Source organism: Megalobrama amblycephala, linkage group LG15 (genome assembly GCF_018812025.1).
Source record: "Megalobrama amblycephala isolate DHTTF-2021 linkage group LG15, ASM1881202v1, whole genome shotgun sequence".
NCBI lineage: Eukaryota > Metazoa > Chordata > Actinopteri > Cypriniformes > Xenocyprididae > Megalobrama > Megalobrama amblycephala.
The window spans coordinates 36,161,679-36,172,709 of NC_063058.1; positions in this window are offsets into that span (position 1 = coordinate 36,161,679).

Consider the following 11,031-nt stretch of genomic DNA (forward strand, 5'->3'; position numbering starts at 1 on the left):
TAAATAACACCAGAATTATTCATGAAGTATGTATAAAAAAGTTCAAGCTTGAATACTCTTCTGCCACAAAATATGTGCATTAGGTCAAATATGGAACATCTGAATGGCTGATATAACATCAGAAGTAGTCAATGAGTATGTACAGAAAGTTCACCATCGAGGGCTCTTTTGCCAGAAATAAGGTCAGTAGGTCAAATGAAGACTTATCTATGGTCAATGAGTGTGTTATAGAAAGTTCATGATGAAGGACTAATTTGTCAGAAATATTTTCAGTAGGCATTGAGCATTGGGCATTGAGTATGTATAAAAAAGTTCACAATCGAGCACACTTTGGTTAGATATATGTCCATTACGTCTAATACGCACTACTGTATGGCTGACGTATCATCAGAAGGAGTCAATGGGTAGAAATAGAAAGTTCAAGATCAACGACTCTTAGGCCAGAAATATGTCCGTTAGGTCAAAACTGGACTTCTGTACGGCTGATGTAACCTTAGAATAAATCAATGAGTATGTCCAGAAAGTTCATGATCGAGGGCTCTTTGGCCAGACATATGATCAGTAGGTCAAATGAAGACTTATCTATGGCTGATGTAACATCAGAAAGAGTCAATGGAAGTGTTCTGAAAGGTAATGAAAGAGTACTCTTGGACCAGAAAAGTGTTCAGAAGGTCAAATATGGACTACTGAATGGCTGATGTAACATCAGAAAGAGTCAATGAGTATATAAAGAAAGTTCATGTGTGAGGAATCTTAGGCCAAAAATTTTTCTTACGTTAATCAAATCTGGACTTCTGATTGGCTGGTGTAACATCTGAAGGAGTCAATGAGTATGTCTAGAAGGTTCATGTTCAAGGACTCTTAGGACAGAAAAAACTTTAAGCTCATCAAATATGGACCATTTTATGGCTGATGTAAAATCAGATGGAGTCAATGAGAGTATTATAGAAAGTTCATGATGAAGGACTAATTTGTCAGAAATATTTTCAGTAGGTCTAATTTGGACATTATGTATGTATAAAAAAGTTCAAGATCGAGTACACTTTGGCTAGATGTATGTCCATTAGGTCAAATATGCACTACTGTATGGCTGATGTATCATTTAGAAGGAGTCAATGGGTAGAAATAGAAAGTTCAAGATCAACGACTCTTAGGCCAGAAATATGTCCATAAGGTCAAAAAAGGACTTCTGTATGGCCGATGTAACATCAGATAGAGACAATGAGAGTGTAATAGAAAGTTCATGATCAAGGACTAATTTGTCAGAAATATTTTCAGTAGGTCTAATGTTTGGGCATTATGTACGTATAAAATAAGTTCAAGTTCGAATACACTTTGGCCAGATATATGCCCATCAGGTCAAATATGCACTACTGTATGGCTGATGTATCATTAGAAGTCAATGGGCAGAAATAGAAAGTTCATGATCAAGGACTAATTTGGCAGACATTTGGTCTAAATAACACCAGAATTATTCATGAAGTATGTATAAAAAAGTTCAAGCTTGAATACTCTTCTGCCACAAAATATGTGCATTAGGTCAAATATGGAACATCTGAATGGCTGATATAACATCAGAAGTAGTCAATGAGTATGTACAGAAAGTTCACCATCGAGGGCTCTTTTGCCAGAAATAAGGTCAGTAGGTCAAATGAAGACTTATCTATGGTCAATGAGTGTGTTATAGAAAGTTCATGATGAAGGACTAATTTGTCAGAATTTTTTTCAGTAGGCATTGAGCATTGGGCATTGAGTATGTATAAAAAGTTTCACAATCGAGCACACTTTGGTTAGATATATGTCCATTACGTCTAATACGCACTACTGTATGGCTGACGTATCATCAGAAGGAGTCAATGGGTAGAAATAGAAAGTTCAAGATCAACGACTCTTAGGCCAGAAATATGTCCGTTAGGTCAAAACTGGACTTCTGTACGGCTGATGTAACCTTAGAATAAATCAATGAGTATGTCCAGAAAGTTCATGATCGAGGGCTCTTTGGCCAGACATATGATCAGTAGGTCAAATGAAGACTTATCTATGGCTGATGTAACATCAGAAAGAGTCAATGGAAGTGTTCTGAAAGGTAATGAAAGAGTACTCTTGGACCAGAAAAGTGTTCAGAAGGTCAAATATGGACTACTGAATGGCTGATGTAACATCAGAAAGAGTCAATGAGTATATAAAGAAAGTTCATGTGTGAGGAATCTTAGGCCAAAAATTTTTCTTACGTTAATCAAATCTGGACTTCTGATTGGCTGGTGTAACATCTGAAGGAGTCAATGAGTATGTCTAGAAGGTTCATGTTCAAGGACTCTTAGGACAGAAAAAACTTTAAGCTCATCAAATATGGACCATTTTATGGCTGATGTAAAATCAGATGGAGTCAATGAGAGTATTATAGAAAGTTCATGATGAAGGACTAATTTGTCAGAAATATTTTCAGTAGGTCTAATTTGGACATTATGTATGTATAAAAAAGTTCAAGATCGAGTACACTTTGGCTAGATGTATGTCCATTAGGTCAAATATGCACTACTGTATGGCTGATGTATCATTTAGAAGGAGTCAATGGGTAGAAATAGAAAGTTCAAGATCAACGACTCTTAGGCCAGAAATATGTCCATAAGGTCAAAAAAGGACTTCTGTATGGCCGATGTAACATCAGATAGAGACAATGAGAGTGTAATAGAAAGTTCATGATCAAGGACTAATTTGTCAGAAATATTTTCAGTAGGTCTAATGTTTGGGCATTATGTACGTATAAAATAAGTTCAAGTTCGAATACACTTTGGCCAGATATATGCCCATCAGGTCAAATATGCACTACTGTATGGCTGATGTATCATTAGAAGTCAATGGGCAGAAATAGAAAGTTCATGATCAAGGACTAATTTGGCAGACAAATGTTCATTCGGTCTATATAACACCAGAATTCTTCATTAAGTATATATAAAAAAGTTCAAGCTTGAATACTCTTGAATTTCTGAATGGCTGAAAGTTCATCATCGAGGGCTATTTTGCCAGAAATAAGGTCAGTAGGTCAAATGGAGACTTATCTATGGTCAATGAGTGTGTTATAGAAAGTTCATGATGAAGGACTAATTTGTCAGAAATTTTTTCAGTAGGCATTGAGCATTGGGCATTATGTATAAAAATTTTCAAAATCGAGCACACTTTGGCTAGATATATGTCCATTACGTCTAATACGCACTACTGTATGGCTGACGTATCATCAGAAAGAGTCAATGGGTAGAAATAGAAAGTTCAAGATCAACGACTCTTAGGCCAGAAATATGTCCATTAGGTCAAAACTGGACTTTCTGTATGGCCGAAGTAACATTAGAAGAAATCAATGAGTATGTACAGAAAGTTCATGATTGAGGGCTCTTTGGCCAGACATATGATCAGAAGGTCGAATGAAGACTTATCTATGGCTGATGTAACATCAGAAAAGAGTCAAGTGTTTTGAAAGGTAATGAACGAGTACTCTTGGACCAGAAAAGTGTTCAGAAGGTCAAATATGGACTACTGAATGGCTGATGTAACATCTCAAGGAGTCAATGAGTATGTCTAGAAGGTTCATGTTCAAGAGCTCTTAGGACAGAAAAAACTTTAAGCTCGTCAAATATGGACAATTTATGAATAACCTTTTGCTTATGCTTTTTGGCTGATTTAACTTCAGAGGGAGCCTTTGATTATGGATAGTACATTCATATTTGAAGACTCATCGACTAACAATATGTTCAAATATGTCAAATGTGCTGGACTTTTGTATGGCTGACGTAACATCAGAATGAGTCAATGCGTCAATGAGTAAAAAGTTCATGATCGAGGAATCTTTTGCTCAGACACATGTACGCCCCGGGTTACTTCACTGTTAACCCTGTTCCCTTTTAAAGGCTACACTCCAAGTTGACACACTTCACAGCCTGGGGGTGTACTAACTCGTAACACATTTGATTTCGATTGCAATGCGTACAAAGCATTCGATTTTCCAATAAGGACCATTTTCCATTTCCGTGATATTATACATTTTTTCATTTCACTGAATGCAAAGAACTAAGGTTGTTGTGCATTTAAGAGCTATCATATATGTTTTAGCATTGCAATGCCTACATAACCTAACTTGTATTGGTTTTTGCATTGAAGAATAATACAAGAGACATTCTGTTTTATTGCATATGCGTTGCAATGAACAATTAACTTCTTCCGTTGTGATATGTAAGATGTAATTTGTAACATATGAGCTTTTAGCATTATAATGCATAGAAAACTAATTTGTGTGGAATGAAGAGATAAAATAGAACCTATCGTTGTGCAATTGAAAAATCAAACATAAGCTATGCACTTGTTGCTTTTCAATGAATGCAAGTGCTAATTCAATTAAACATATGTGTTGTTGAAGGGTGCACTGTGCACTGAAAAGACAATATATATGTGCTATAGCTTTGCTTTGCATACAACTAACTTGTACATTTGTGTACATAACATGCGCCTTTCCATTACAATGCAATTGTCATTGCATTACAATGCAATGCATACAAAAACTAATTCATTCCGTTAAGATAACATATGTGCTATTCCATTTCATTGCACATACGCTCCAGCGTTGTGCAATTGAAGAATAACATAATCTATGCACTTTCGTTTTGCTCATTCCGTTGTCCGTTGAAAAATAACACGTAATATGCGTGTTTCATGGCATTGCATAAAACAACTAACTTCCGTTGTATATCGTCGTTATAAGATGTAACGAGAATTTTGCATTACAAAGCATAGAAGATCTAGCTCATTTTGCTGTGCAATGAAGAGATTAACATATGTGCTGTTGCAGTGCATTGCGCACAAAACCTATCGTTGTGCAATAACATATAAGCTATGCACTTGTTGCGTTGCATTGCATACAAGAACTGACTCATTCCGTTGTGCATTGAAGAGTATACATATGTGCTGTTGAAGAGATAACAAGTATTGCATAAAGTTCTTACTTATTACTCTGTGCACTGAAACGACAAAACATGACACGTGCTATTCAACAACTAACTTTTTTCATTTGTGTATTGAAGAGATAACATGAGCCTTTTTCATTGAAAATGCATTATAATGCAATGCTTACAAAAACTAATTAATTCCGTATGTGTTATTGCATTTCATTGCACATACGCTCCAGCGTTTACAGTGCATTCAAGAACTAACTCAAACCGCTGTGCACTGAAAAGACAACACAATAACATATATGCTGTCGCGTTGCTTTGCATACAGCTTATACATTTGTTTTATAAAAGAGATAATAACGTGAGCTTTGCAGGACAGTGCAAAGAATATGAATTAAAATGCAATGCAAGATCAATTATTGATTAAAATGCAATGCATTCAATAATTCATTCCGTTAAGAGAACATATGTGCTGTTGCACTTGCACATACGTTCCAACATAATATGAAGCCAACAACAGAAGAACATAATGTGATCCTTTGCATTGCAATGCATACAAGAACTGACTGATTCTGATACGGTAAAATACGTACTGTTGCATTGCATTGCACATACGATCCAACGTTGAGCAAATTGAAGAATAACATGAACTATGCAGTTGTTGCGTTGCATTGTATACAAGAACTAACTCATTCAGATGTAAAAGGGGTTGTTTTTGCATTGCAATGCATAGAAGATCTAATTCATTTTGTTGTGTAAAAGTGCTGTTGCGCACAGTTCACTTGTTGCGTTGCAGTGCATACAAGAACTAACTCATTCCGTTGTGCGTTGAGGAGTTAACATATGTTGTTGAAGAGATAACACATAGAATTGCATAGAACTTCACCCTCTGTGCGCTAAAAAGACAAAACATAAGGTATGTGCTAAGGCATTGCTTTGCATACAACTCACTTATACATGTGGTTATTGAAGAGTTAACATATCATAAGCCTTTGAATTACAATGCATAGAAGATTCTTTATAATGCATACAAGAACTAACTCATTCCGTTAAGATGACATATGTGCTTTTGCATTGCATTGCAAATCCGATGCAACGCTGTGTGGAATGCGCTGTTGCTGTGCAATTGCACACAATGAAGAATATGTAAGCTATGCACTTGTTGCGTTGCAGTGCATACAAGAACCAACTCATTCTCTTGTGCATTGGAGTTATCGTATGTAGCTACCGAAGGGATCACACACACAGAATTGCATAAAGATCTAACTTTCACTTTGCACTGAAAAAGACAACACGATAACATATATGCTGTCGCGTTGCTTTGCTTTGCATACAGTTGTTTTACATTTGTTTATTGAAAAGATAACAACGTGAGCTTTGCATTACAATGCATAGAATATGCCTTATAATGCAATGCATACTAACTCATTCCCTTTAGATAACATATTTGCTGTTTCTTTGCAAGTACTAACTCATTTGCACATTGTAGTGACCCAGCATTCAACACCAGCAGCTGGTTGCATTGTGGGTATTTGTTTGTTTTTAGTTGATTTATGTATTATTTAAGCGTTGAGCAATTGAAGAATACCATAAGCTATGAACTTGTTTCTTTGCAAGTACTAACTCATTCCGCTGTGCTAATAAAAGTATATTAGAGTAGTATAGCTCCGTTTGCCCCACGCTGTACTAAATAACTGAGTTAACATATGTCCTGCTGAAGAGATTGATCATTGAGCTGCACAGAAGATCTAACTCATTTAATTGTCCAATGAAGAGATAACGTGCTGTTGTAGTGCATTGACATAACACAGCGTTGCGTAGAATAACATATAAGCTCTGCTCTGTGCACCGAAAAGACAACCCGTAAACATATGTCCTCTTGCATTGCTCTGCATACAACTAACTAATCAATATATTTGTCTATTGCAGAGATATGATTTTTGCATTACAATGCACATAATATGCATTAGAATGAAATGCATACAAGAACTGACTTATTACGTTAACCATGTTCTCTGTTGTACATAGTTGTTATTCTTCACTGCACAGCGATAAATCCTGTGAGCAATGACCTGCATGTAGTTGTTTCTTCATTGCTCATCCAAATGAGTTAGTTCTTGTATGCATTGTAATGCATAAAGCAATTAAGCTCATATTTGACATGTTATTTTTTCAACATACAACCTATTAAGTTAGTTGTGTTATCCTAGAATATGCAATGCAATGCATACAATAATGCAATGCATACAAGAACTAACTCATTCCGTTAAGATAACATATGTGCTGTTGCAACATACGTTCCAACGTTGTGCAACTGAAGAACATAATATGATCCTTAGCATTATAATGCATATTATATGCATTGCAATGCAATTCATACAAGAACCGACTCATTCTGTATGTACTGTTGCATTGCATTTTGCACATACGTTCCAACGTTGTGCAATTAAAGAATAACATGACCTATGCACTTGTTGCGTTGCATTGTATACATGAACTAGCTCATTCCGTTATGCATTGCGTTGATTTGCACACAACTAATTCGTTTGTGTATTGAAGAGATAACAACAACACGTACTGCTGCATCCAATGCACAGCGGAATGAGTTAGTTCCTTGTATGCACTGCAAAAAAAACAACAAAGAGCACGGCTTATACGTTATTCTTTAATTGTACTAGGCTGAATCGCATGTCCAATGCAATGCTTTATCTGTTATTCTTCATTGCACGATGATAGGTCCTGAGCGCAATGCACTGCAAACAGCACATATTGTAATCTCTTCATTGCACAATGAGTTAGACCTTCTTTGCGCTGTAATGCTGTAATCAGTGAACTCTTCAGTGCACAACGGAATGAGTTCGTTCTTGTATGCACTGCAAAGCCATAAGTGCACAGCTTATATGTTATTCTTCATTGCATAACCAAATTATGTCAATGAACATATGTTGTATTACAGGACACGTATCTTAACGGAATCAGTTACTTGTATGCATTGCATTATAATGCACCAAAGAAAAAGGCTCATGTTATGTTACCTCTACTACACAAATGAAAAAAGTTAAAAAGTTGTTGTGTGCTAAGCAATGTCGTTTTTGTCGTTTAAATGCACAGAGGAATAAGTTAGAACTTTATGCAATACTTGTTATCTCTTCAACAGCATATATGCACAACGGAATGAGTTTAGAATGAGCTATGCACTTGTTGCGTTGCAATGTGATGAAACAGATTATGTTATTCTTCAGTTGCACAACGTTGGAGCGTATGTGCAAATGCAATGCATCCTTAACGGAATGAGTTAGTTCTTGCAGGCATTTCATTTTAATGCATATTCTATGATAAAACAACTAACTTAATAGCTTGTACGTTGAAAAGATAACAATGTAAATTATGAGCTTAATTGCTTTATGCATTACAATGCATACAAGAACGAACTCGTTAGGTTGCGCAATGAAGAAACAACGTCAGCAGTGCATTGCTCACAGGATTTATCGTTGTGCAGTGAAGAATAACAACTATGTACAACAGTACATGGTTAACGTAAAAAGTCAGTTCTTGTATGCATTTCATTCTAATGCATATTCCGTGCATTGTAATGCAAATAATCATATTAAGTTATCTCTGCAATACACAACTGTATAGATTAGTTAGTTGTATGCAAAGAGGACATATGTTACGGGTTGTCCTTTAAGTGCACAGAGCATAGCTTATATGTTATTCTACGTTGCACAACGTTAGGTCCTGTGTTAGGTCAATGCACTACAACAGCACATGTTATCTCTTCATTGCACAATTAAAAGAGTTAGATCTTCTGTGCAACTCTATGTGTTATATCTTCAGCAACACATAGTTAACTCTTCAATGCACAGCGGAATGAGTTAGTACTTGCAACGAAACAAGTGCATAGCTTATGTTATTCTTCAATCGCACAACGTTGGAACCTATGTGCAAATGCAACGTAACAGCGCATATGTTATCTTAACGAAATGAGTTAGTTCTTGTATGCATTGCATTATAATGCATATCCTATGCATTGTTAATGCAAAGCTCACGTTGTTATCTCTTCAATAAACAACTGTATAACTTAATTGTATGCAAAGCAACGCGACAGCATATATGTCATTGTGTTGTCTTTTCAGTGCACAGCAGAATAAGTTAGATCTTATGCAGTTCTGTGTGTGATCCCTTCAACAGCACATACGATAACTTCAGTGCACAATGGAATGAGTTGGTTTTTGTAAGCACTGCCACGCAACAAGTGCATATGTTATTCATTGCACAACGATAGGTCCTGTGTGCAATTGCACAGCAACCCCACTATATTATCTCTTCATTCCACAACGTTGCTTCGGATTTGCAATGTAATGCAACAGCACATAAGTAATCTTAACGGAATGAGTTAGTTTTTGTATGCATTGTATTATAAAGAATCTTCTATGTTCTTGTATTCAATGCAAGAAAACAGTGCAACTTACATGTTGCAATGTAACAGCACATATGTTATCTTCATTTCCTCTATGCACAGCATAATAATTTAAATATTGTACGCAATGCAATGAAACAGTTAGTTTTTGATGGACTGCAATGCAACAGCATTTGTGATATGTTTTCTCTTCTATGCACAAAAGAAAGAGTTCGTTCTTGTATGCAATGCAGTGCAACAAGCAGCTGTCATTTGTTATCTCTTCCCTGCACAACAGATCAAGTTACTGCAATGCAATGCACACATTATATGTGTTATCTGTTCAGTGCATAAAGAATGAGTTAGTTGAATCACCGCAACTCAACGAGATATGTGTTATCTCTTCGATGCATGAGACATACGTTAGTATACAATGCAAGGATGTTACATTGCAACTTACATGTTGCAATGCAACAGCACATATGTTATATTAATTTCTTCTATGCAACAGCGTAATAAGTTAAATATTGTACGCAATGCAATGAAATAGTTAGTTCTTAATGCAACCGCATATGTGATTTATTTTCTCTTCAATGTACAAAGGAAAGATTTAGTTCTTGTAACGCAGTGCAACAAGCAGCTGTCATATGTTATCTCTTCCCTGCAAAACGGAATATGTTACTGCAATGCAGTAAAGAAGTTAGTTGTTGTGTACATTGCCATAAAACAGTGCACACCTTATATGTTATTCTTTAATGCACAACGGAATAATTCATGTTCTGATTGCAATGTCACAGGATATATTATGTGTTCTTGTATGCAACGCAGTGCAACAAGTTTTTGCAAAGCAATGCACGTTATGTGTTATCTCTCAAAGCATAACGGATAAGTTAGTTCATTCACCTGTTATGTATTATCTTTTCAATGCATGAAGGGCGAGTTAGTTCATTCATCGCAAAAAATGTGTTATCTCTGCAATGCATGATAAATACGTTAGTTCTTGTACACAACGCAAGGAAAAGGTGCAACTTACATGTTGCATTGCAACAGCACATATGTTATATTAATTTCTTCTATGCACAGCGTAATGAGTTAACTATTGTACGCAATGCAACAAAACAGTTTGTTCTGTCGTGTTATCTCTTCACTGCACAACGGATTAAGTTGTGCACTGCAATGCAATGCACATATTATGTGTTATCTCTCAAAGCATAACGGATCAGTTAGTTCATTCATAGCAACACGAGTGTTATCTCTTCAATGCATAACGGTTAAGTTAGTTTATTCATCGCAACACAACGAGTTATGTATTATCTCTTCAATGCATGAGGAATAAGTCAGTGTTTGGATACAATTCAAGGAAACATTTACATTTTAGTTCTTGTATTTATTGCAATGCAAAAGTATATGTGATTTGTTTTCTCTTGAATGCATAAAAGAAAGAGTTCGTTTTTGTACGCATTTCAGTGCAACAAGCACCTGCCATATGTTATTTATTCACTGCACAACGGATCGATCAAGTTACTCCAATGCAATGTGTTATCGCTTCAATGTATAACGGATGAGTTAGTTCATTCATTGCAACACAACGAGTAATCTGTTATCTCTGCAATGCGTTAGGTCTTGTATACAATGAAAGGAAACAGTGCAACTTACATGTTGCAATGCAAAAGCACATATTATATTAATTTATTC